Here is a 22,948-nt window from a genome sequence, read left to right as displayed (position 1 = left end):
ACCATATTAGGCCAAACACATAGAAACAGAATAACATAGAAAAAGGAACATAGACTACCCACCCAACTCACGCCCTGACCATACTAAAACAAAGACATAACAACAAAACTAAGGTCAGAACGTGACACTTATACTATACAAAGATAAATAATTAAAACAATTTAATAATAACTTACATTTTTCTAAACTAATCCAATCTGTAATGGGTGCGACTTATTTCACTCGTTACTGACATGGTTGTTCCAGTTTAGATGGTTTAGGTCATCTTATTTGTTCAGTCCTTCACCATAGCAGTCATTCTGAGTACAGGTTGTGGGTGATAGAATATTCAATATTCTGTCTGGATTCTGATAGGAATCACTAATCCCTTAACAAACCGGCATATTGTGACTTGCAGGCCTGATTTTCAGACCACAATGTCGAGGATAACCAGGCCATAACTAAAGGCCTTAGGAAATGTGGTTATAAAGGGTGTGGTCAGAAAGGCTTCACCTTAAGTTGAAACACATTCACTTAAGCAGTCACTTGGTGAAGGCTTCAGGAATGTAAGTTATTGAATGCAACAACCATGTCTCTATCACTAACAAAACACGGTCATGATTGCGTATCTATCACATTCACTTGGAAGGCATGCTGGGAAATTGTAACGGCTGTCTAATTCCTCCTCCTCGGATGAGGAGAAGGAGTAAGGGTCGGACCAAAACGCAGAGTTGTTAGTGCTCATATTGATTTAATCAAAACGAAACTGAACACTTACAAATACAAAAAAACAACAAACGTGACAAAACCGAAAACAGTCCCGTGTGGAACGAACACTGACACGAGATACAAACACCCACAAACACACACGTGAACCCCGGCTGCCTTAGTATGATTCTCAATCAGGGACAACGATTGACAGCTGCCTCTGATTGAGAATCATACCAGGCCGAACACAAAATCCCAACATAGAAAATCACACATAGACAAACCCACCCAACTCACGCCCTGACCAACTAAATAAATACAAGACAAAAGAAAACAGGTCAGGAACGTGACATAACCCCCCCCTTAAGGTGCGAACTCCGGGCGCACCAGCATAAACTCTAGGGGAGGGTCTGGGTGGGCGTCTGTCCACGGTGGCGGCTCTGGCGCTGGTCGTGGTCCCCACCCCACCATAGTCAATCCCCTCTTCCGTAGCCTCCTCCAAATTAACCCCACTAGATTAAGAAGCAGCACCGGACTAAGGGGCAGCACCAGACTAAGGGGCAGCACCGGACTGAGGGGCAGCACCGGACTGAGGGGCAGCACCGGACTGAGGGGCAGCACCGGACTGAGGGGCAGCACCGGAATGAGGGGCAGCACCGGACTGAGGGACGGATCCTGGCTGGCTGGCTCTGGCGGATCCTGGCTGGCTGGCTCTGGCGGATCCTGGCTGGCTGGCTCTGGCGGATCCTGGCTGGCCGGCTCTGGCGGATCCTGGCTGGCCGGCTCTGGCGGATCCTGGCTGGACGGCTCTGGCTGGTCCTGGCTGGACGGCTCTGGCTGGTCCTGGCTGGACGGCTCTGGCTGCTCATGGCTGGCGGAAGGCTCTGGCTGCTCCTGTCTGGCGGAAGGCTCTGGCTGCTCCTGTCTGGCGGACGGCTCTGGCTGCTCCTGTCTGGCGGACGGCTCTGGCTGCTCCTGTCTGGCGGACGGCTCTGGCTGCTCCTGTCTGGCGGACGGCTCTGGCTGCTCCTGTCTGGCGGACGGCTCTGGCTGCTCCTGTCTGGCGGACGGCTCTGGCTGCTCCTGTCTGGCGGACGGCTCTGGCTGCTCCTGTCTGGCGGACGGCTCTGACGGCTCGGGACAGACGGCAGCTCTGACGGCTCGGGACAGACGGGCAGCTCTGACGGCTCGGGACAGACGGACAGCTCTGACGGCTCGGGACAGACGGACAGCTCTGACGGTGCTGTGCAGGCAGGCAGCTCAGACAGCGCTGGGCAGGCAGACAGTTCAGACAGCGCTGGGCAGGCAGACAGTTCAGACAGCGCTGGGCAGGCAGGCAGCTCAGACACTGGCTGCGCTGGAGAGGAGGAAGGCTCTGACAGCGCTGGACAGGTGGGAGCAACTGGAGAGAGAAGACGGAGAGACAGCCTGGTGCGGGGGGCTGCCACCGGAGGACTGGTACGTGGAGGTGGCACCGGGTATACCGGACCGTGAAGGAGGACACGCGCTCTTGAGCACCGAGCCTGCCCAACCTTACCAGGTTGAATGGTCCCCGTAGCCCTGCCAGTGCGGCGAGGTGGAAAAACCCGCACTGGGCTATGCTGGCGAACCGGGGACACCATTTGTAAGGTTGGTGCCATGTACGCTTCATGACACCCGGCTCGATGCCCAACCTAGCCCGGCCAGTGCGGCAAGGTGGAATAGCCCGCACTGGACTAAGCACGCGTACTGGGGACACCGTGCGCTTTACCGCATAACACGGTGTCTGACCAGTACGACGCCCTCTCACTCCACGGTAAGCACGGGGAGTTGGCTCAGGTATCCTACCCGGCTTTGCCACACTCCGCGTGTGCCCCCCCCAAGAAATTTTTGGGTCTGACTCTCGGGCTCCCAACCGCGTCGCCGCGCTGCCTCCTCATACCAGCGCCTCTCTGCCTTCGCTGCCTCCAACTCCGCCTTGGGACGGCGATATTCCCCTGGCTGAGCCCAGGGTCCTTTGCCGTCCAGGATCTCCTCCCAAGTCCACGAGTCCTGTGTCCTCGGTCTCTGCTGCTGTCTGTTCCCACTCTGCTTGATCCTTTTTTGGTGGGTGTTTCTGTAACGGCTGTCTAATTCCTCCTCCTCGGATGAGGAGAAGGAGTAAGGGTCGGACCAAAACGCAGAGTTGTTAGTGCTCATATTGATTTAATCAAAACGAAACTGAACACTTACAAATACAAAAAAACAACAAAGGTGACAAAACCGAAAACAGTCCCGTGTGGCACGAACACTGACACGAGATACAAACACCCACAAACAAATCAAATCAAATCAAATTTTATTTGTCACATACACATGGTTAGCAGATGTTAATGCGAGTGTAGCGAAATGCTTGTGCTTCTAGTTCCGACAATGCAGTAATAACCAACAAGTAATCTAACCTAACAATTCCACAACTACTACCTTATACACACAAGTGTAAAGGGATAAAGAATATGTACATAAAGATATATGAATGAGTGATGGTACAGAACGGCATAGGCAAGATGCAGTAGATGGTATAGAGTACAGTATATACATATGAGATGAGTAATGTAGGGTATGTAAACATAAAGTGGCATAGTTTAAAGTGGCTAGTGATACATGTATTACATAGAGATGGCAAGATGCAGTAGATGATATAGAGTACAGTATATACATATACATATGAGATGAGTAATGTAGGGTATGTAAACATTATATTAAGTGGCATTGTTTAAAGTGGCTAGTGGTACATTTTTACATAATTTCCATCAATTCCCATTATTAAAGTGGCTGGAGTTGAGTCAGTATGTTGGCAGCGGCCGCTAAATGTTAGTGGTGGCTGTTTAACAGTCTGATGGCCTTGAGATAGAAGCTGTTTTTCAGTCTCTCGGTCACTGCTTTGATGCACCTGTACTGACCTCGCCTTCTGGATGATAGCGGGGTGAACAGGCAGTGGCTTGGGTGGTTGTTGTCCTTGATGATCTTTATGGCCTTCCTGTGACATCGGGTGGTGTAGGTGTCCTGGAGGGCAGGTAGTTTGCCCCTGGTGATGCGTTGTGCAGACCTCACTACCCTCTGGAGAGCCTTACGGTTGTGGGCGGAGCAGTTGCCGTACCAGGCGGTGATACAGCCCGACAGGATGCTCTCGATTGTGCATCTGTAGAAGTTTGTGAGTGCTTTTGGTGACAAGCCGAATTTCTTCAGCCTCCTGAGGTTGAAGAGGCGCTGCTGCGCCTTCTTCACAACGCTGTCTGTGTGGGTGGACCAATTCAGTTTGTCCGTGATGTGTACACCGAGGAACTTAAAACTTTCCACCTTCTCCACTACTGACCCGTCGATGTGGATAGGGGGGTGCTCCCTCTGCTGTTTCCTGAAGTCCACAATCATCTCCTTTGTTTTGTTGACGTTGAGTGTGAGGTTATTTTCCTGACACCACACTCCGAGGGCCCTCACCTCCTCCCTGTAGGCCGTCTCGTCGTTGTTGGTAATCAAGCCTACCACTGTAGTGTCATCCGCAAACTTGATGATTGAGTTGGAGGCGTGCATGGCCACGCAGTCGTGGGTGAACAGGGAGTACAGGAGAGGGCTCAGAACGCACCCTTGTGGGGCCCCAGTGTTGAGGATCAGCGGGGTGGAGATGTTGTTACCTACCCTCACCACCTGGGGGCGGCCCGTCAGGAAGTCCAGGACCCAGTTGCACAGAGCGGGGTCGAGACCCAGGGTCTCGAGCTTGATGACGAGTTTGGAGGGTACTATGGTGTTAAATGCAGAGCTGTAGTCGATGAACAGCATTCTCACATAGGTATTCCTCTTGTCCAGATGGGTTAGGGCAGTGTGCAGTGTGGTTGCGATTGCGTCGTCTGTGGACCTATTGGGTCGGTAGGCAAATTGGAGTGGGTCTAGGGTGTCCGGTAGGGTGGAGGTGATATGGTCCTTGACTAGTCTCTCAAAGCACTTCATGCTGACGGAAGTGAGTGCTACGGGGCGGTAGTCGTTTAGCTCAGTTACCTTAGCTTTCTTGGGAACAGGAACAATGGTTGCCCTCTTGAAGCATGTGGGAACAGCAGACTGGGATAAGGATTGATTGAATATGTCCGTAAACACACCAGCCAGCTGGTCTGCGCATGCTCTGAGGACGCGGCTGGGAATGCCGTCTGGGCCTGCAGCCTTGCGAGGGTTAACACGTTTAAATGTTTTACTCACCTCGGCTGCAGTGAAGGAGAGCCCGCAGGTTTTGGTAGCGGGCCGTGTCAGTGGCACTGTATTGTCCTCAAAGCGAGCAAAAAAGTTATTAAGCCTGTCTGGGAGCAAGACATCCTGGTCCGCGACGGGGCTGGTTTTCTTTTTGTAATCCGTGATTGACTGTAGACCCTGCCACATACCTCTTGTGTCTGAGCTGTTGAATTGTGACTCAATTTTGTCTCTGTACTGGGACTTAGCTAGTTTGATTGCCTTGCGGAGAGAATAGCTACACTGTTTGTATTCGGTCATGTTTCCGGTCACCTTGCTCTGGTTAAAAGCAGTGGTTCGCGCTTTCAGTTTCACGCGAATGCTGCCGTCAATCCACGGTTTCTGGTTTGGGAATGTTTTAATCGTTGCTGTGGGTACGACATCGTCAATGCACTTTCTAATGAACTCGCTCACCGAATCAGCATATTCGTCAATATTCCAATCCGCGTGATCGAAGCAGTCTTGAAGCGTGGAATCAGATTGGTCGGACCAGCGTTGAACAGACCTGAGCGAGGGAGCTTGTTGTTTTAGTTTCTGTTTGTAGGCTGGAAGCAACAAAATGGAGTCGTGGTCAGCTTTTCCGAAAGGAGGGCGGGGGAGGGCCTTATATGCGTCGCGGAAGTTAGTGTAGCAGTGATCCAAAGTTTTACCAGCCCTGGTAGCACAATCGATATGCTGATAGAATTTAGGGAGTTTTGTTTTCAGATTGGCCTTGTTAAAATCCCCAGCTACGATGAATGCAGCCTCAGGGTGTGTGGTTTCCAGTTTACAAAGAGTCAGATAAAGTTCGTTCAGGGCCATCGTTGTGTCTGCTTGGGGGGGAATATATACGGCTGTGATTATAATCGAAGAGAATTCCCTTGGTAGATAATGCGGTCGACATTTGATTGTGAGGAGTTCTAGATCAGGTGAACAGAATGACTTGAGTTCCTGTATGTTGTTATGATCACACCACGTGAACCCCGGCTGCCTTAGTATGATTCTCAATCAGGGACAACGATTGACAGCTGCCTCTGATTGAGAATCATACCAGGCCGAACACAAAATCCCAACATAGAAAATCACACATAGACAAACCCACCCAACTCACGCCCTGACCAACTAAATAAATACAAGACAAAAGAAAACAGGTCAGGAACGTGACAGAAATATGTAAATACGGCTTTACACGCTACAGTGTTAAAACAACACCCCCAGTGTTTCGTGTTTAAAATCGAAATGCCTTATGTTGAATAAATGTGTTCATGTTTTAAAAATGATTACAGCGAATAAACATGTTCTGGTGTTTAAAATGTAAAGTGTTACAGAAAAGTGTTTAGTTATGTGTTCAGACCCTAAACATTTGATTTTACAGTGTGGTGTTGGGATTGGGATGTTTTTCTTTTTCCAAGCAAACCTGTTCCTCAGGAAACAGAGCCACTCGTTGCAACAGGTTGGCCATACTGCAGAGATGACAATCTAAAGATTTCAATTTAGATTATGTTGGTGAAGTCACAATAGGAAACCCGTAAAAACAGTTTTAATATGTCAAATCTAAGATTAGAGTTACCATGACAACATGTCCACTTCTTGATGGTTTAATTTAAGATGTTATTTTCCATTATATTCCACTTTCAATATTCACTGACGAGATGACACAACTTATGCACAATTTATGCTTCAATGGTTATTGCTATTATACAGGTCTTGTTTTGAGGCTCTGAACTTCTGTCACACAAGCATGCAGGCACACACACGATGTGACCCCTGACCTCTCACCGGTCAGACCAAACACACAGGCCTAATGCTTCGGTCAAATTCTTGAATAGGAGAGATTTCCACAGGTTAGCGTTTTTCGTCATGAATATTGTTCTGGAAGCAGCTCTAGTGGTCACTGGCTGGCACTCTAGCTGACACAGCCACAATAGCTGGTACAGCCACAAAGGCATAAAATCTGATTTTAAACCTAACCCTAACATTAACCCTAGCCTTAATCACACTGCTAACCCTGCCTAAGCCTAACCTTAAATTAAGCCCAAAAAGCTAGTTTTGGTTTTCATGAATTTTTACAATATAGTATTTTTTTTAACTTGTCAGTGGAGGACCACCGTCCTCAGTGAATAAAAAATTAATAGTAGTGAAACATTAAAAAAGTTATCCTTTTTTAGATAACACTATACTAAATATATTCACGTGTCACCAAATAATTGATTAAAACACACTGTTTTGCAATGAAGGTCTACAGTAGCTTCAACAGCACTCTGTAGGGTAGCACCATGGTGCAGCCAGAGAACAGCTCGCTTCTGTCCTCCTCTTGGTACATTGACTTCAATACAAAATCTAGGAGGCTCATGGTTCTCACCCCCTTCCATAGACTTACAGAGTAATTATGACAACTTCCGAGCTCTTGCAACATGAACTGACATGTTGTCGACTCAATCAAAGGATCAGAGAATTAATCTAGTACTGAAAGCATAATCTACAGCTAGCTAGCACTGCAGTGCATACAATGTGGTGAGTAGTTGACTCTAAGAGAGAGAAAGACAATATTTGAACAGTTTTGAACAAATTCATTTATTCCAAAATTAAGGAGAAGCAAGAGAGAGAGAGATAGAGAGAGAGCGAGAGAGCGAGAGATAGCTATATTTTATAGTAATCTTTTTTTCACTTTCACTTACTTAGTGTTAAATGCAACTATCTAGTTTAGCCTACTCAAACACTCGGGTCAAACAGAGAGGGATACTATTTTAGCTAGCTGGCTATGGCTATCCAACACTAGAACTCTTCCAAGGGAAAGGGAAAAGATGAGTGGAGGAGAGAATGTAGATAGATGCGAGAAGGAATTATATATGACAACGAGCTGTTTGTATGTGTCTGGTATGAAAGTGAACTGTGTTTGCGTGTGATCAGGGGGTGTATTCACTCTGCCGATTATGTTGAAAAACGTTTCTTTAACGGAAGTAAATGGAACGAAACGGAGATAAACATACCTGAATTTGTCCAATAGAAAATCTGGTTTGCAACCTTTGGGCTAATGATTACACCATAGATCAGCTAGACGCAGACAACAGTGTGCAAGGTGGTATTGAATGTGTCACTGTCTGTCACCTTGATTCCTCAAAATTTCTCTCGACCTGTGCACCTACGTTGTAAACTTTCATTTGTAGGCAACCTGCCTAAATGACTACAAACTTGTAGCACTCACGTCCGTAGCCATGAAGTGCTTTGAAAGGCTGGTAATGGCTCACATCAACACCTAATTTGCATACCGCCCAAACAGATCCACAGATGATGCAATCTCTATTGCACTCCACACTGCCATTTCCCACCTGGACAAAAGTATCACCTATGTGAGAATGCTATTCATTGACTACAGCTCAGCGGTCAACACCATAGTACCCTCAAAGCGCATCACTAAGCTAAGGATCCGGGGACTAAATCAAATCAAAATCAAATCAAATGTATTTATATAGCCCTTCTTACATCCGCTGATATCTCAAAGTGCTGTACAGAAACCCAGCCTAAAACCCCAAACAACAAGCAATGCAGGTGTAGAAGCATGGTGGCTAGGAAAAACTCCCATGAAAGGCCAAAACCTAGGAAGAAACCTAGAGAAGAACCAGGCTATGAGGGGTGGCCAGTCCTCTTCTGGCTGTGGCGGGTGGAGATTATAACAGAACATAGCCAAGATGTTCAAATGTTCATAAACACCTCCCTCTGCAACTGGATCGTGGACTTCCTGACGGGCCGCCCCCAGGTGGTGAGGGTAGGTAGCAACACATCTGCCACGCTGATCCTCAACACTGGAGCCCCCCAAGGGTGCGTGCTCAGTCCCCTCCTGTACTCCCTGTTCACCCACGACTGCATGGCCAGGCACGACTCCAACACCATCCTTAAGATTGCAGACGACACAACAGTGGTAGGCCTGATCACCGACAACGACGAGACAGCCTATAGGGAGGAGGTCAGAGACCTAGCCGGGTGGTGGCAGAATAACAACCTATCCCTCAACGTAACCAAGACAAAGGAGATGATTGTGGACTACAGGAAAAGGAGGACCGAGCACGCCCCCATTCTCATCGACAGGGCTGTAGTGGAGCAGGTTGAGAGGTTCAAGTTCCTTGGCGTCCACATCAACAACAAACTAGAATAGTCCAAACACACCAAGACAGTCGTGAAGAGGGCACGACAAAGCCTATACCTCCTCAGGAAACTAAAAAGATTTGGCATGGGTCCTCAGATCCTCAAAAGGTTCTACAACTGCAACATCGAGAGCATCCTGACTGGTTGCATCACTGCCCGGACTTGAACCCGATCGAACATCACTGGAGAGACCTGAAAATAGCTGTGCCGTGACAATCCCCATCCAACCTGACAGAGCTTGAGAGGATCTACAGAGAAGAATGGGAGAAACTCCCCAAAAACAGGTGTGCCCAGCTTGTAGTGTCATACCCAAGAAGACTTGAGGCTTTAATCACTGCCAGAAGTGCCCCAACAAAGTACTTAGTAAAGGATCTGAATATTTATGTAAATGTCATATTTTCATTCGTTTGTTTTTAATACATTAGCAAAAATTTCTAAACACCTGTTTTTGCTTGGTATTATGTGTAGATTGATGAGGGGGAAAAAAATATTTAATCAATATTAGAATAAGGCTGTAAAGTAACAAAATGCAAAATGTGGAAAACGTCAAGGGGTCTGCATACTCTCTGAATGCACTATAGGTAGGGGAAAAGTGACTAGGCAACAGGATAGATAATAGACAGTAGCAGAAGCAGATGTGGTCAGTGTGAAAATGTGCTTGCGTGCGTGTGTGTGTGTGTGTGTGTGTGTGTGTGTGTGTGTGTGTGTGTGTGTGTGTGTGTGTGTGTGTGTGTGTGTGTGTGTGTGTGTGTGTGTGTGTGTGTGTGTGTGTGTATGTGTGTGCCCTAGGGTGTCAGTGTACACTGTAAACCCCAAGGCATTTTTAACTCAAATACTTCTATTAAGTTGAACTCAAAGTCAATGAAAAGTTATTATTACCAACTAAAATGTTTAAGATATGATAACGAATGAACTTTGCTTCCCAGCATGCTCTACTGCAGGTTGATTCTTTGGAATTGTTTTTAATATCTGTGTTTTTTCGCGGACATTGAGTGATTGATTGATTAAATGTTATGCTCTTCAAAGATAAATACTTTTTTTCTAAACTAATCCAATCATCCAATCAGCACCCGTTACTGAAATGGTTGTTCCTGTTTAAATGTCTTAGATAGTTTCCTGTTTTTACCTCTGGCAGTGATTATGAGTGCAGGTTGCAGTTGGATAGCCTAATGTGGACTATTTTCCAATAGGAATTACACAACACTTTGCAAGCCAGTAGAATGTGATTCACAGTTATGGTAGGTTGTCCAGAAATCCCCGGTTGGAAGATTACTCTGAAATATTTTGGGGAAGTGTGTCGAATTTCGTGACCCATACAACCCTGCATTTTAAAAATGTAGACAATGTTAGAGCACAGTGTAGAATTTGCCAAAACAAAATCTCATATAAAGCCGGTTGTACGCACAACCTACACCGGCATATGTGAACTGTGCACCCAACTGTGAAGCTAGCTGTAGCGGAGCTTCGAGAAACTAGCGGGCCTGCTAGTGATAGTGGTGGAGCCAGCACCTCCACACGTGGAGATGTACCCACTCAGTCAAGTATGCCTACTCCACGATCAACAGCAACGCAGTCTTCTATGGGCCAGTTTATGCCAAAGTCTATGTCTGTAGCAAAACAAGGCCAAATTGATATTGCATTGGCTAAAATGATTGCCACCGATTTCCAGCCATTTTTGATCGTGGAGGACAGAGGTTTTTAGAAATTATAGCAATAGTCTAAATCCAATGTACACAATTCCAAGCAGGAAAACACTTTCAAAATCACTTATTCCACAACTGTACGAGAGCACACAGGCTTCAGTGCTGCTGGTTATAACATGGCAATAAAGAAGAGAGAGAAAAGAGGGACCAGTTTAATGTTTTAAGTGGGATGCTGCAGTTTTGTACATTGTTATTTATTTTTCTTTGATATGGTGCAATATTCTATTATGCTGTTCAGATTGTATTAGTTTTGAATGGTTAGATTTATATGTACTTTGTTTATATACATTAAAAAGTTATACTTGAAATGCAAATGTTTAATAGCGTTCTTTTTCATAACAAACCAATGCATTTTTAAATACATTGTGGTTAAGGTAGAGTATGATTTAATTTAATCATTTAATTAGAATTAGAATTAACACCAATCATAGTCAAACTATTTGACTTGAAAAAATACAAAACATATATTTTTTAAAGAGCCGTTTGGGAGCCAAAAGAGCCGGCTTTCTTGGTGAGTTGAGCCGAACAAGCCGGCTCACTGAAAGAGCCGGAATGCCCATCAATATAATGAATTCAACAAGCATGTCTCTGTCACTAATGAATACAGTCATGAATGGTAACTCTACAATTCAATCGAAAAGGCAAGGCACTCTGGGAAAGTATTGGAGGCGTGGCTTAAATGTGTTAAATGTAAGTATACCTTAAAAAAACTAAAACATTTTTATGAATCATATGAAGGTAGTACTGCTAACTTCAGCTATTTAATTTTTTTTAGGTACTCGGTTTCCTCAAAATGTTTGAGTAGCCAGAACTTATCCGGTTTTACAGTGTAGGTATTAGTGTGTGGGTAGAGTCCAGTGTGTGTATATAGAGTCAGTGCAAGAGAGTTAGAGCAAAAAAGGGTCAATGCTGGTAGTCTGGGTAGTCATTTGATTAGCTATTTAGCAGTCTTGTTTATCAGTCTTATGGCTTAGGGGTAGAAGCTGTTTAGGGTCCTGTTGGTTCCAGACTTGGTGCACCGGTACCGCTTGCTGCGCCTTAACAGAGAGAAGAGTCAATGGCTTGGGTGACTGGAGTCTTAGACACATTTTTGGGCCTTACTCTGACACCGCCTGGTATATACCGCTTGCTGCGCCGTAGCAGAGAGAAGAGTCCGTGGCTGGGTCGCCTTATGGCTTAAACAGACAACATTACATTATAAAAATACATGAAGTTACACATGTAAGTGTAACTTCATAATAACATTCATGATTATGCATTAATAAATTACTAATAAACTATTAATAAATATGCATTTCATTATTTATAAACATTTATAAACATTTAGCTATAATGATTATAAGCGTTACAATTCATAGGCATTTATACACATTTACAAACATTTATAAGCTCATAGTTACCAATCTAAGTATATCATGGTATTTATTAATTAATGTACTCTTTTAAATAGTACAACAGATGCTTGAAAGTCTTGTTAAGGTTCTAGTATCTTCTGAATCCATCTGGCTGCTTTCCTTTCTCACAATAGCTACCCCAAATCCCCCATCATGCTGTTCAGCTCACCCTTAGGGGTTAATTTGAATTCATTCCAAGTTTTTCCATTTACTGGCAACTCACTAACACACCCATAACGCAACACCTACAATTAAAAAAAAATGGAATAATCTGGTCATCTTTAATAAAAGCTTCAGCCATGCTTATTATTATTAATAATTTAAATTATTTATTATTTATTATTTATCATTTAAAATGTTCAGATATGACCTGGAATGACTCCTTGTGCCCTTTCGGGGGCCGACCATTTTAGAATGTACTGAGTGATCTTTTGTCAAACATGTTTGTTTACCGTGCTCTCTCAGCCCGCAGGCGCTTCGGTAGAGGTCAGAGGTGAACCAGGTTGGACCACAGAGAGTGACCACTGGCCAGGACCTCTCTCCTGAAAAAGGCTGGCCACACAATGCCTGACTTGTTATCGCTGAGACTCTGAAACTGGGCCCAAACCGAAGTGTAACACAGTGCTCAGTCACTGGCAAGAGCCAATCCTCAGACCAGTGCAAATAAACATGTCCAGCTACACAAACAGTTGGGCCAGTCTGGAAGAGCCGAAGCTAGTTTTTAGGATCTGTTTCTAAGTAAGGATGTCGCAACTTTGTCAGGCAGTTTGTGTGAGATGTGCCATTGTAACCAAACCTCACGACAGAAATAGATATATTTCCATGAACTGTTAGAGCTAATATGTTTTGCCCTCCCACCTCGCGGGCAAAACATTTTAGTTGCCCCCCCCACTCTTGACTAATTTTCCCAAGAGGTGTAGAGAAAATGTGGCAATTTTAAGAAAGTTTTTTGCAGTTCTACACATTTTGCAATGGCACGGAGAGAACATTTAGCCATTTTATAACACATATCATGCAATTCTCCTCAGTTTGCCATGACTTATGCCATGTTAATGATATCTGAATGAGAGCAGTGGAGGCTGCTGAGGGGAGAACGGCTCACAATAATGGCCATTTGAATTAAACACCTGGAAACCAATGTATTTGATGTATTTGATACCATTCCACTGATTCCACTCCAGTCATTACCACAAGCCCGTCCTCCCCAATTAAGGTGCCACCAACCTCCTGTGGGTGAGAGTGACTAACAAAATCAATGGGGGGGGCCCCCTGGAAGTCAGAGCCCCTTGGGCACGTGCCCTGCGTGCCCGGTCGGTATTCGGCCATGATTACTAAGTTTAGACAGCTGGCTAGACTAACTTACCAATCTAATCACATTTCTATTGGCTGACAGGGCTAATTGAGCGACTGTCAGTGACTGACAGTAACAAGATAACATTTTCTGATGCACTACATTTCAAACTTACACCTTGTGTATTCTACTATTCTAACTCTCGTGTATTCTACTATTCTAACTCTCAACAGTAAGTTGAGACCCCGACTGAGTTCCTAGGGTCTGGGGCCCGCTAGTGGCCTGGGGCCCTAAGCGACCGCTTATGTTGTTTATGCCTGGAACCAGCCATGGCTAATATGCTGAATCATATGATGCCTAGGGACAAGTGTTAATTTACAATCACTCAATGCAGCAACAAGTGTCTCTTCACTCAGAGTTTAAATGAGATTGTTTTTAGTCTTATTATAGTTGGAGTTCAACTATTTGAAGTCTTGTGAGAGAGTATATTTGGTATTTAGTATTTTATTAGGATCCCTATTATCTGTTGCAAAAGCAGCAGCTACTCTTCCTGGGGTCCACACAAAACATGAAACATAATACAGCATGACATAATACAGAACATCATTAGACAAGAACAGCTCAAGGACAGAACTACATACATTTTTAAAAAGGCACACGTAGCCTACATATCAATGCGTACACACAAACTATCTAGGTCAAGTAGGGGAGAGGTGTTGTGCCGTGAGGTGTTGCTTTATCTGTTTTTTGAAACCAGGTTTGCTGTTTATTTGAGCAATATGAGATGGAAGGAAGTTCCATGCAAGAAGGGCTCTGTATAATACTGTACGTTTTCTTGAATTTGTTCTGGATTTGGGGACTATGAAAAGACCCCTGGTGGCATGTCTGGTGGGATAAGTGTGTGTGTCAGAGCTGTGTGTAAATTGACTTTGCAAACAATTTGGGATTTTCAACACCACATGTTTCTTATAAAAAGAAGAAGTGATGCAGTCAGTCTCTCCTCAACTCTTAGCCAAGAGAGACTGGCATGCATAGTATTTATATCAGCCCTCTGATTACAATTAAGATCAAAATGCGTCGCTCTGTTCTGGGCCAGCTGCAGCTTAACTAGGTCTTTCCTTGCAGCACTGGGCCACATGACTGGACAATAATCAAGATTAGACTAAACTAGAGCCTGCAGAACTTGCTTTTTGGAGTGTGGTGTCAAAAAAGCAGAGCATCTCTTTATTATGGCTAGACCTCTCCCCATCTTCACAACCATTGAATCTGTATGTTTTGATCATGACAGTTTACAATCTAAGGTAACGCCAAGTAATTTAGTCTCCTCAACTTGTTCAACAGCCACACCATTCATTACCAGATTCAGCTGAGGTCTAGCACTTAAGGAATGATTTGTACCAAATACAATGCTCTTAGTTTTAGAGATGTTCAGGACCAGTTTATTACTGGCCACCCATTCCAGAACAGACTGCAACTCTTTGTTTAGTGTTTCAGAGACTTCATTAGCTGTGGTTGCTGATGCGTATATGGTTGAATCATGAAACATGCTTTGTTTAATGCCAGTGGCAGGTCATTGATAAAAATAGAAAAGAGTAGAGGGCCTAGAGAGCTGCACTGCGGTACACCACACTTTACATGTTTGACATTAGAGAATCTTCCATTAAAGAAAACCCTATGAGTTCTATAAGATAGATAACTCTGAGTCCCATCATGGCAGAGGTTGAAAAGCCGTAGCTTTTCAACAAAAGGTTATGGTCAATAATATCAAAGGCTGCACTGAAATCTAACAGTACAGCTCCCACAATATTTTTATAATAATTTGTGTCAGTGCAGTGCACGTTGAGTGCCCTTCTCTATAAGTATGATGACAGTCTGTTGTTAATTAGTTTACAGAGAAATAGCATTGTATTTGGTCAAACACAATTTTTTCCAACAGTTTGCTATGAGCTGGCAGCAAGCTTATAGGTCTGCTGTTAGTACCAGTAAAGGCTGCTTTACCACTCTTGGGTAGCAGAATTACTTTGGCTTCCCTCCAGGCCTGAGGACAAAGACTTTCCTCTAGGCTCAGATTAAAAATATGACAGATAGGAGTGGCTATAGAGTCAGCTACCATCCTCAGTAGCATTCCATCTAAGTTGTCAATGCCAGGAGGTTAGTCATTATTGATCGATAACAATCATTTTCCCACCTCTCCCACACTAATTTTACAAAATTCAAACTTGCAATGCTTTTCTTTCATTATTTGCTTTTTTATGCATGAATACAATTGCTCACTGTTCGTTGTTGGCATTTTCTGCCTAAGTTTGCCCACTTGCCAATGAAATAATCATTAAAATAATTGGCAACATCAAATGGTTTTGTGATGAATAAGCTATCTGATTCGATGAAAGGTGGAGTTGAATTTGTCTTTCTGCCCATAATTTCATTTAAAGTACTCCAAAGTTTTTTTCCCATCATTCTTTATATCATTGATCTTGGCTTCATAATAAAGTTTATTCTTCTTTTTGTTGAGTTTAGTCACATCATTTCTCAATTTGGAATAAGTAGGGGTGGCAGGTAGCCTAGAGGTTAGAGCGTTGGGCCAGTAACCGCAAGGTTGGTGGATTGAATCCCTGAGCTGACAAGGTTCAAATCTGTCGTTCTGAAAAAGGCAGCTAACCCACTGTTCCTAGGCTGTCATTATCAATAAGAATTTGTTCTGAACTGACTTGCTAAGTTTAAAAAAAAGTAATAATAAAGGCAGCCAGAGTTACTAGCCACTCCTTTTGCCCATCTCTTTCAACCATACAGTTTTTCAATTCCTCATCAATCCATGGAGCCTTAACAGTTCCAACAGTCAGTTTCTTAACAGGTGCATGTTTTATCAATAATCGGATGAAGCAATTTCATAAATTCATCAAGTGCAGCATCTGGATGCTCCTCATTAATCACATCAGACCAACAACATCATCCACATAAGAGTCACAGCAAAATCTTTTGTATAATCTCTTATACACTATTTTAGGCCCAGCTGTTGGAACTTTGGCTTCCCTGGATATAGCCACTATATTGTGATCACTGCATCCAACGGGTACGGATACAGCTTTAGAACAAAGTTCTACAGTATTAGTAAAAATGTGATCAATACATGTGGATGATCTTGTTCCTGTAGAGTTTGTAAACACCCTAGTAGGTTGATTAATAACCTGAACCAGATTACAGGCACTGGTTACAGTGAGAAGCTTCCTCTTGTTAAACACCCTGGTAGGTTGATTAATAATCTGAACCAGATTACAGGCACTGGTTACAGTGAGAAGCTTCCTCTTGTTAAACACCCTGGTAGGTTGATTAATATCCTGAACCAGATTACAGGCACTGGTTATAGTGAGAAGCTTCCTCTTGAGTGGACAGCTTGATGAAAACCAGTCAATATTCAGGTCCCCAAGAAAGTAGACCTCTCTGTCTACATCACATACACTATCAAGCATTTCATACATATTATTTAGATACTGACTGTTAGCACTTAGTGGCTTATAGCAACACCCCAAAAGAAAAGGCTTTAGATGAGCCAAGTGAACCTGCAACCACAACACTTCAATAACACTTGACATAAGATCTTCTCTAAGCATTACAGGGATATGGCTCTGAATATATACAGCAACACCTCCCCCCGTAAGCATTTCTGTCTCTTCTATAGATGTTATATCCTTGTAAGTAAGAGTAGAATTTGATCGTCAGTTAAACTGAGGACAGAATGCTGAGGTTTTCTCTCTGATGTAAACAATCTTGGTTCCAAGTTCTTTAGCACAGTCTAGTGGACACTGTAAATACGGGTGAAAACTACACTGATTTGATTGCCTTCCAACATATAATTTTTGCTGTACATCACAGAAGAAACACTTAGTTACAGTATTTCATAAACACAGATCAAATAAATATTGTTTATAACTATAATCTCTAAAATCCCCCAAAATAAATAGAATCCGATACACATGTATTTGATACTGTACCAAAGGCTGAAGGTATTTGAGGTATTTGTATGTGTATTAATATGCACATAACATCACACTACCAAACACAAAGCTGAACGTTCTCACGTGTATGAACTTTGAACACAACACCTGGTGGTCTAGGAGGCCTACATTATTACCTAAATTTAAACTTGACTGTGAAATGTCATAAAAGAACTGGAGGACCAGAGAGAGTGTTAGGGGTTAAGGGTTAAGGGTTAAGGTTAGGCTGGAGGATGAGAGAGGGTTAGGAGTTAAGGGTTAAGGTTAGGCTGGAGGACGAGAGAGTGTTAGGGGTTCAGGGTTAAGGTTAGGCTGGAGGACGAGAGAGGGTTAGGGGTTAAGGGTTAAGGTTAGGCTGGAGGACGAGAGAGGGTTAGGGGTTAAGGGTTAAGGTTAGGCTGGAGGACGAGAGAGTGTTAGGGGTTAAGGGTTAAGGTTAGGTTGGAGGACGAGAGAGTGTTAGGGGTTAAGGGTTAAGGTTAGGTTGGAGGACGAGAGAGTGTTAGGGGTTAAGGGTTAAGGTTAGGTTGGAGGACGAGAGAGTGTTAGGGGTTAAAGGTTAAGGTTAGGTTGGAGGACGAGAGAGTGTTAGGGGTTCAGGGTTAAGGTTAGGCTGGAGGACGAGAGAGGGTTAGGGGTTAAGGGTTAAGGTTAGGCTGGAGGACGAGAGAGTGTTAGGGGTTAAGAGTTAAGGTTAGGTTGGAGGACGAGAGAGTGTTAGGGGTTAAGGGTTAAGGTTAGGTTGGAGGACGAGAGAGTGTTAGGGGTTAAGGGTTAAGGTTAGGCTGGAGGACGAGAGAGTGTTAGGGGTTAAAGGTTAAGGTTAGGTTGGAGGACGAGAGAGGGTTAGGGGTTAAGAGTTAAGGTTAGGTTGGAGGACGAGAGAGTGTTAGGGGTTAAGGGTTAAGGTTAGGCTGGAGGACGAGAGAGTGTTAGGGGTTAAGGGTTAAGGTTAGGCTGGAGGACGAGAGAGTGTTAGGGGTTAAAGGTTAAGGTTAGGTTGGAGGACGAGAGAGTGTTAGGGGTTAAGGGTTAAGGTTAGGCTGGAGGACGAAAGAGTGTTAGGGGTTAAGGGTTAAGGTTAGGCTGGAGGACGAGAGAGGGTTAGGGGTTAAGGGTTAAGGTTAGGCTGGAGAACGAGAGAGTGTTAGGGGTTAAGGGTTAAGGTTAGGCTGGAGGACGAGAAAGTGTTAAGGGTTAAGGGTTAAGGTTAGGCTGGAGGATGAGAGATGGTTAAGGTTTAAGGTTAGGCTGGAGGACGGGAGAGGGTTAGGGGTTAAGGGTTAAGGTTAGGTTGGAGGATGAGAGAGAGTTAGGGGTTAAGGGTTAAGGTTAGGCTGGAGGACGAGAGAGGGTTAGGGGTTAAGGGTTAAGGTTAGGCTGGAGGACGAGAGAGGGTTAAGGGTTAAGGGTTAAGGTTAGGCTGGAGGATGAAAGAGTGTTAGGGGTTAAGGGTTAAGGTTAGGCTGGAGAACGAGAGAGTGTTAGGGGTTAAGGGTTAAGGTTAGGCTGGAGGACGAGAAAGTGTTAAGGGTTAAGGTTAGGCTGGAGGATGAGAGATGGTTAAGGTTTAAGGTTAGGCTGGAGGACGGGAGAGGGTTAGGGGTTAAGGGTTAAGGTTAGGTTGGAGGATGAGAGAGAGTTAGGGGTTAAGGGTTAAGGTTAGGCTGGAGGACGAGAGAGGGTTAGGGGTTAAGGGTTAAGGTTAGGCTGGAGGACGAGAGAGGGTTAAGGGTTAAGGGTTAAGGTTAGGCTGGAGGATGAAAGAGTGTTAGGGGTTAAGGGTTAAGGGTTAAGGTTAGGCTGGAGGACGAGCGAGGGGGTTTTCGAGTAAGGAAACCCTAAACGGCCTTTGTGACCATGCGTTCACCTGGGGGAGGGTGAGTGGGAAGGCTCTGAGTTAGACTTTTTCATAATTTCACCCCTTCCAACAGAGACTGAAAGCATCAGGCTGATTATATATTTACGAAGCAGCTGCTTCCAACCACAAAGCACAGCGTGTCAATACACTTCCCATGACACATTCCACTACGAACCCTCAAGTCTAATTCAAGATGAATGGATTCTACAATGGAGTCCAAAAACACAGCGTGACCAAAGACGCTCTGCTTGTCAGAGGATGTTTTGCTGCATGTCATGGGGTTGAGCTTGTGACAACAGTTCTCTGGGTCTCTAGTTCATGAGCGGGTGTTTTCACTGAACTTAGGCAGCAACCCCCTACCCCCCCCAAATATGGAGGAGTTCAAATAAATTGCATCAGTGACTCATTTATAGATGTTTTTTTTTACATTATGTTTGTATTGGCAAGCTGAAGAAGAGAGAGAGAGAGAAAGACTGCATTAGATGCAGACATACTGGCTGTATTTGATAGAAAGGAATACATTTAAAATCAACAAAAGCCAATACATGTCACAGTCATAGGATATTACAACATACAGCATCTATCTGGATAATATACTAACTTGAAATCAGTTGGTTTGATATTTAAATGTTCCACGACAGATAAAAGCTTGATATTGAGCCCTACATCTCTTTGAGATGTTTCGATGGATCCATGCATGTAATCTATTCATAATAATACCATTTTGACAACTTCAATATCACCTAATTCAGACATGTGAAGCATATGATCTCTACAGGTTTACTGCTCCCAACAGAATGCTACACTGCATTCTGTGCATGGGAGGGGAACTACAGGGAAATCAATTGGTAGGATGCCTGTGTGTTTATGTTTGTGTGTGTGTGTGTGTGTGTGTGTGTGTGTGTGTGTGTGTGTGTGTGTGTGTGTGTGTGTGTGTGTGTGTGTGTGTGTGTTTATAATATTTCCCTGAAGCTGACAAATGGCCTATCTTAACCTTTCACTCACATTTTACAACATACAGTAAATCAACATTTGAGGAAAAACTGACAGCTATAATTAAGTCTGTCCTTCTAGTCCAACCCAGAGCCCTGGGCAAACCACTTCCATGCCACATTGCTTGAGGACATCTGATCAATTGAAGTACCGGTTCCATTCCTACTTGGTTATCTGAGGACAGGCACTACTGGAGTCATGCAGTTCACAAGATTAAAGATCACTTGTAAAGCGCTGGTTAGACTAGATACAGTAGCAACCTTCAACGCCTACTGACCTTGTTAAGAGGTTCAGACATTTTGATGTAAAGGTGTTGGACTGACAGTCACATGGAACCCAGGTTCAAGTCCCGGTACAGCTACCCCCCCCCCCCCCCATATTTGCTACATCAGTGTCAGAAGTGTCGCTGATATGAGGCCATCGAAAATGTATCCCATCGGTTCAGGCGCAATATGTTATAGTGAAGTGTGCCAACACATTGTCTAAAGGAAGGGTGAAGTGTAGAAACCTTAGTACAACCCTTAGTACAACCCTTAGCGACCTTGTCAGGGAGTTACATCTATTAGAACACAGCACAATACTGACAGCTGCAGGGACCACCATGTTATAAGTCTAATGCAAACACTCACACACTTTGTTTTCTTCAAGTAGCAACTATAAGGACCATTATGCTTCATCAGGGAATAGTTTTGTATAATCTGACTCGAACAATATTCAGATACGTCAGAAAAATTGAACTCGGCCTACGGTTGTTTTGGCAGAAAAAAATCAGTTTTTCATTCGCTTCAGATGAATTTAACAGATTTATTCGCTTCAGATGAATATAACAGATTTTTGGCACAAAACTTTGTTTTGCAACGGAGAACATTTTTATTGCTATTTGGAGCAGATTGGGAGTCTGTGTTGCATACTTGCCGGGCACAACTACTGTAATTGGGCAGTAGTTTTTCTATAGACTGTGGTGGTGTGTCATAATATTTGCTTATAAAATTGGTTGTTTTAATAGAGTCCCAGTAGCATTCCAGTAAGCAAAATGACATTGAAAATAGGTATTTTAGATGTCTTTTCCTGACTTTGACATCGTGTGCATTTCAGGCGGTGAATGAAAGCTTAGATGGCCGTTGAAATACGTCTTATATGGACGTCAAAAATACGTACTTTCCAGACGTTGAAAATACATATTTTCCGGACATTAAAAAAATATATTTTCTCGACGATGAACATGAGTCTTTTTCAGACGTTGAAATCAGGTGCCTTTTTAGTGCTGAATGAAAGGTTAAAATACGTTTTTTCCGGACGTTAAAAATATCTAATTTACAGACATTGAAAAGTATTTTACCCTCATTGATTCTATGGTCAATTTTTCAATTACTATACATTCTCAATTAAGTATACATTATTTAAAAATAACAGTTTTTCACAACTCTTAACAGGAAAGAGGAGACAACATTTACATATTGTCGCATATGCTCTTATCCAGAGCGACTTACATTTGTATGACAATATCGAACTGGTCTCCTGCGGGAATCAAATCCACAACTCTGGCATTTAAAGCATCATGCTCTACCAACTGAGCCACACGGGACTACAACAAAAAATGTATTATTGCTCCCATCTATCACATGCACTTATTGTAGCTGTTTCAAAAGCTTTAAAAACTGGCAGCAATGATGTTCAAAGTAGTCCAACCTACAGAATAAACCAACAGACCACTTCAACTACAATAACATTTTGAGTAACAGTTACAGATATATTTTTTCTTGCTATGACTGTCATATGTTGTTGTTTATCTACCTTAGTTGAATGCACTGATTGTAAGTCACTCTGGATAAGAGAGTCTGCTGAATGAACAAAAAAACACTTATTATTCTAATGAGCTTTGCCCGCAAACCAGTACAGATTTGGTCGACGTGGACCAGAGTCAGATTAAAACGAATCATAGATGTCTAGGCTATGTTTCACAAGATTGAACAGCACTGTAAAGCATGGTTTAGTACAATAGAACACAGTACAATACGTGTATTGGACAGTAAAGTAGTGTGCAGTAGAGTATACATTTTAGCAGACACGCTTATCCAGAGCGACTGCACATCGACAAGTGCACATCGACATATTTTTCATCTAGTCAGCTCGGGGATTTGAACCAGCAACCTTTTGGTTACTGTCCCAACCACTAGGCTCGCTGCCCTAGTAGAGTACATTAGAGTAGAGTGCAATACAGTACACTATAATTGTCTTTACTTTACTGTACTCTAGTGTGCTATACTGTATTGTACTGTACTGTACTCTACTGTACTATACTACTTTTCGTTACTATACTCTGCTGTGCTCTACTGTACTGTACTCTGCTGGGTTCTACTGTTCTGTGCTCTGCTGTACTGTTCTCTACTCTGCTGCTCTCTACTGTACTGTATTTTGCTGTGTTCTAATGTACTCAGTGGTGAAAAAAGTACCCAATTGTCATACCTGAGTAAAAGTAAAGATACCTTAACAGAAAATGACTAAAGTAAAATTGAAAGTCACCCAGTAAAATACTACTTGAGTAAAAGTCTAAAAGTATTTGGTTAGAAATATACTTAAGTTTCAAAAGTAAATGTAATTGCTAAAATATCATTTAATATGAAAAGTAAAAGTATAAATAATTTCAAATTCCTTATCAAGCAAACCAGACT

This window comes from Salvelinus namaycush, chromosome 9 (genome assembly GCF_016432855.1).
Source record: "Salvelinus namaycush isolate Seneca chromosome 9, SaNama_1.0, whole genome shotgun sequence".
NCBI classification, from domain to species: domain Eukaryota; kingdom Metazoa; phylum Chordata; class Actinopteri; order Salmoniformes; family Salmonidae; genus Salvelinus; species Salvelinus namaycush.
Note: the sequence above shows the minus strand (reverse complement) of the source record.